This window comes from Morone saxatilis, unplaced genomic scaffold (genome assembly GCF_004916995.1).
Source record: "Morone saxatilis isolate NCDOM2014 unplaced genomic scaffold, NCSU_SB_2.0 Contig20, whole genome shotgun sequence".
Lineage (NCBI taxonomy): Eukaryota > Metazoa > Chordata > Actinopteri > Moronidae > Morone > Morone saxatilis.
Window position 1 is genome coordinate 11,030,438 of NW_023339763.1, and position 5,447 is coordinate 11,035,884.

Sequence of the window (5,447 nt, forward strand, 5' to 3'; positions counted from 1 at the left end):
AACAGGCACTGGCTTGAATTGGATTAGGCATTTGCCCTCTGTGTATCGAGGAATTCGGAAAACGGTGTCAGCAGTCCACAGCCCACAAAGCTGCCCGACTTGATTGATGGGAGTGGAGCAAGCTGTTAGCGCTCAGACTGCCCCCATCCTCGCTTTCCTTTCCCTCACGGACACCTGGCGATTGTTTACTTTGTTGTAGGGGACCTGATCAGGGGACATCTCCATGGGCACCTTGCTGTGTTTTTATCGCGATGACACCACGTGGAACTGGAGGCGCTGATTTGTGGGGCTAGACGAAGTTGACTTTCTCCAAGGCTTATGTGACACACGCACCCACGTCACTTATACCATGTGAATATGCAACACACCCCTGTATCCCCCCCGCCCCCCATCCCACGCCTTCCGCCGCTTTTTACCCCAGGGACGACAAAGTGGGTTCTGCGCAGCTGCGCTGTTGCTGGCGGCCTGCCGGCTGCTGGGTCTGCTGCTGGTGCGCCTCCACTCCCCTTCCCACCTCCCCTGTTGCTAGTTGTTTGGGGAGTTCTTCATGCTTGTAAAGTGTTGGCTTACATGTGCTTTATGGTTGGCTGAGGTCCCACACTGTACTCCCCTAATGGAGCAGAGTTTGGGAGCGGCTTTTTTCCCTCAACCCTCTCCTCTTGTTTTTTCCTGTTTCTTGTACCCACCTTCAAGCAATTTCCCCCACAGGGATTATTAAGTATTTCCGATTTCTGATTCTGATTCTGATATATCTTTGGGGACAGTGAGTCTCTGAGGTTTTGGGGCAAGTACAAGAATTTGTTTTTTTTTTCTGGAGTTTAAACATCAGGAAAATTGCTGCTCATCCAGGATTTTATGTCCTTAAGACATGTTTGTAATTTAAATAATTGGATAATTTTATCGGGCTTAATTGATAGATATAACTGTGTATCATCTGCATTTAGCAATGAAAGTTAATGGAGATGATTCCTAATAATGTGTGCCTAAGGGAAGACCAGTATATAAAAGTGAATAGTATTGGTCCATTGTCGGAAGCAATGGAAAAGGTCATTACTACTTTAACCAGAGGCTGTGTCTGTGCTGTTGATGGAACTCTATATCTTTTTACTGGAAAATCCTCAAATAAATTATTGTTATTGTAGAAAGTCAACACACTGGTGACTACTTTTCTCAGAATCTTAGAGAGAAGGGGAGGTTTAGAAATTGGTCAAATTGGTTTGCTAAAACCTGTTAGGGTCAAGAGTGGCTTTTAAGAAGAGGTTTAATTACAGGTTTACTTTAAAGGACTTGGGCTACATATCCTGATAATAAAGAAGATTTGATCAATATCCAGTAAAGAAGTGCCAATATAAGGGTACAACTTCCTTTCTTCGATGAAGAAATTTATTTGGAAGTAATAACTGATGAAGATTGATAGCAGAAAAACATTCAATATATCTGGGATTTTATATTAGTTTAAAGTTCCTAAACTTTGGAGAGACAGTGGATAGCTGTTTGGGAGGGCATTTGGTGATTTGATTCCTCTCTAATATTATTAAAACTTTATTTATAAAAGAGGCTTTCATAAAAGTCGTTGCTACTTAAGGGTTAATGGCTGATATGTGGATCAATAGACTGTGACTTCTCTGTTTAGCCTTGGCTACAGTGCTGAAGAGGAACCTGGGTTGTAAATGTCAACGTCCAAGTAAAATTTAAGTGAAGTTAAACATTTTTTATTAATTAATGGTTTTTTAATTATGCCAGATTTTAGCAGATACTGCAGCACCCTCATCACCCCTGGCTTCTATCACCCATGAGACTAGGGGGATTTGCAGCAGGCATCTACGCTAAACTCAATGGGAGAGTCAATGTTATTTTTTCGACAAAAGATTAAATTCATATTTGAATTCAATATTTAATTTTCTTACAAGGGTGGGCACTTTAAAGTCAGTGACGTCTCTGTAGCATGTGTGTTCAATCACACGGTCTGGTTGCGTGACTTTGGGCGGTTCTTGAATATTGACTTGGGAATAACTGTGGGTACAGGTACTGAGCTTTGCAGACAGGTGCCGGTTTTGCAAACTGAACCTGAGGACTCAGTTTCAAGTATATTTTATCTTTATATTGTTTACCTATATTTTTGTACTTAGCAGCTCTTTGTCACTGCTTTACTAGTCCCTGCAAAAAAATGACGACCACTGATTTAATTACATTTCACCTGAGCAGGTTCATCTAGAGTCTGTCCGAATCAGACGGCTATCAGCACGTTTTGCCTCCCGAGGAAGAAAAAAATCTTCAAACAATAAATTCTCGTGGAGGAGAAAAAGCAAGGACATCCAGCAAGGCTAAATCCTGCCTGCATTTACCATATCAATTAAATCTGGGCCGCTCGAGATGGGCACAGGCTTTAAAGGAATCTGGTGATTTGCTTTACAGTCGATGAATATTCCTAAAAGCGCTGATCAGCCTCTGAGAAAGGGGAGAAAAGAAAAAAAAGAAAGATTTGGAGTTTGGGTGGAGCTTGAGCTGACCTTGAGATAATGGCAACTGTGGTGACCTTTGGCTGACTGGCACATCAGGAGAGTGGTTGTTGGCCCACGGGTAGATGAGGCCAGATCGCAGCATCCAGTGCTGGAAGGTGTCTTTCTGCTGAGATGTGTGACCAATCCGTGGAGGTGATCACCACACATGCAAATGGAAACAGAGAACAATTCAACGTTGGGAAAAATTTATCCTTTAAATTCAAGGTATTAAATTATAACAGGTTAAGGAATTATGGATCAATACAAGAAATGTTCTCACAAAACATCTTGATTTAGAGATTTTACAAAACCCAATAGTCAGTTTTTATGGATGAGAAGGCTGATTCTCCGTAGTTTTTGGTTTTTTAGGAATTAGACCATCTTGCGTGGATCACATTTTCCACACTTAAATATACAGCCAGCATGTGTGATGTAAAGCCTTTCGTCCTTCTTTTTTTTCCCTCCACTCTGTCTTGTCCATTTCCAGTTGATGAAACCTTCCCCTCAGTGGACACCCTCTTCTAGTTGCTGAAGGAGAACAAAAAGCATGTTCATTCACTGATCTTCCCATACACACAGCGGAGCGCTGTCCCTTGCCATCGTCACGTTATAAATTCCAGCTTCTGCCTTTAACTGGGTCATTTTCCAAGCACCACGGAGAACAGAGCACAGAAATAAAGGGGAGGAAAACAAGACAAGATTTTTTTTGTTTTGTTTTTTAAGCTTCTTTTTTGTTTTTTAGATCGCTGTGAGACAGATAATATTTCTTCTCCTCTCTGGCCTGCATGTTTTGGAGGGATAGGGGAGCTTAATTAACGATCCTCTAACTCCCTCTCTGTCATCTGTAATATTATTTAAAAGCAGGCCATTCTGATTCCTGTGACTTTTTTTGCACTGTGGAAAAGCTTGTGTGAGATGGTTTTCTGTTTTTTTTGTGTCTGAGGCTTGCAATATTGGAAAGAGGAACAAAAGAAATTCAGACTTCGGGCAGAAGCACTCTTCTGGAACTCTTGTAAGGGAAGATCCAGTTGGATTCAAAATTGTGACTTTGTTAAGGTTACCTTTAAAGCTTTCAATAGCGTTAATTTTAAATTAAAAAAATGTTGTCATAATTTTGACTGTTCTGACAGTAGAACATGAGATTAATATCAGAGACGAGAAAGATAGAAAAAACGCTTTTTGGGTTGGAGCGTTGAAGGTTAGTTCATTGAGTACCATTCCAAGGGTCCCAAAGTGTCTATTGGTCAACTAACCAACCAACTATCTTTCTTTTCTTTGAGGGTATTTTTGTTCAGGCATGGGTGGATTCTTGCAAATTGCATTTAGGAGCTTTTTCAACTTGGCGGGGGTGCACAAGTGGAAGCACCTGGATTTATACGGGGTGTGGCATGAAATATGTGTCTTAACCTTTTTCGTAATTTCCAATTATATTACAGTTCCAACACTGTATCTACTATTCAAATACACTAGATGATAAATATACACATTCATACCACATGAAAATAACTGATGTTTTTTGCCCAAAAACTGGCATTGAATGAGGATAAAGTAGGCATGTCTGCAAAGGGGCAGACCTTGTGGATACCTATTAAGAGGCTATTTTCATTGCACATACTCTGAGGTTCAGAGGTACAAGGGATCCATTTTCTATCACCAAAATTTAACCTATCCTTGGGAAGCATTATTAACTTCCTTCCCTGGCATGCTATGACGGAGGTTGGTACCAATTTAATTGCGTTAGGTCATCTAGTTTCATATGATACCTCACTTCTAGCTTTAATACAGCCTTTGAAAGACAGTGAAGAGTGGAAGACGTACAGGATAAATGGGTGGAACTTCGGGGGTGGCCAATTTAGTTTCAGGGTTTTTTGGACAGTGCCTCTGAAACTGGCCCTCATATTAGGAGAAACTGTTGGTGGAAAAAGCATTTCTACAGCCAGTGTTTGGTTTGTCCATTCTAGGCTACCATGAGAACATGGCGGTTCAACCATGGGGAGACTCCGTTAGAAGGAGGACCCGCTTACTCTGTTAAGCAAATTCTCATTTTAAGGAAAACATAGTTATGAATATTTTACTTCCATTTGTACCACCTCCTAAATGTTTCACACTGGACGTTCAACTCATCCATCCTCCCAAAGTGTTTTTGGATACTATGACATCATATACTTTCACCATTACTGAAACATTGCACATCAAAATATACTATAATACTGTATATTGTGATAATGCAAAAAAATTAGTTTTATGTAATTGAACGACAAAGATATAAAACTAAACCTAAATCTTGTCTAAAGCTAATGAGAAACTGCAGCACTGTAGCAGTCCAATGTGTTGCTGTTTGAATCCTGTGTTCCTCGACTGCACATTTGGGATGTAAGTGTGAAATCATTTTGTATCAATTACTCCTTTTTTCCCTTGTCATGTTAGTGTAAAGTTGTTTTTAATGGAATGACAAAGCGGTGATATGCTACATTTACATTTTCCTCAGATGGATGCTCACATGCTTTTAAAGTTTTATTTCAATTCATAACTTAGACAGGCTGTCAGTGCGTGTCACCAATGCAAGCAGTGTGAAACATGTTTAACGAGAGAAACTCATTTAAAAAGAGTGGCTGAATGTGCTGATGAAAGCAGGTAGTGCTTACACAACCATTTAGCAGAACAGACACATTAAGCCTCAGTTTACTGTACCGAGCCTGAGGCGCAGAATTAAAACAAACAATGCATTAAAGGTGCACTCTCACAGCCTGGGACACTTCACAGCAGCATTAAAACTGAGTGTCCAACTACTGCAGTGGTTCTGCAAGTGTGTAAAACAGGAATTCAAGCTTAACTGTCCCATATTCACTGTCTGCTAGGACAGGCTCCGGAAGTGGCTCAGTAAGTGAATAAATGTATCTACCAGCCTAACAATTGTCAATAGCTACTGTTATTGCTGTACATCTG

At 40.5% G+C, this 5,447-nt stretch overlaps 1 protein-coding gene and 1 long non-coding RNA gene across 3 annotated transcripts in view; one reads left to right on the forward strand and one right to left on the reverse strand.

Moving 5' to 3' along the window:
- Positions 1–5,447, forward strand: part of LOC118331221 — a 42,605-nt gene that overhangs the window by 4,016 nt on the left and 33,142 nt on the right. The window lies entirely within an intron of this gene.
- Positions 1–5,447, reverse strand: part of LOC118331219 (LIM domain kinase 1-like) — a gene marked incomplete in the record, with an annotated part of 34,038 nt that overhangs the window by 1,652 nt on the left and 26,939 nt on the right.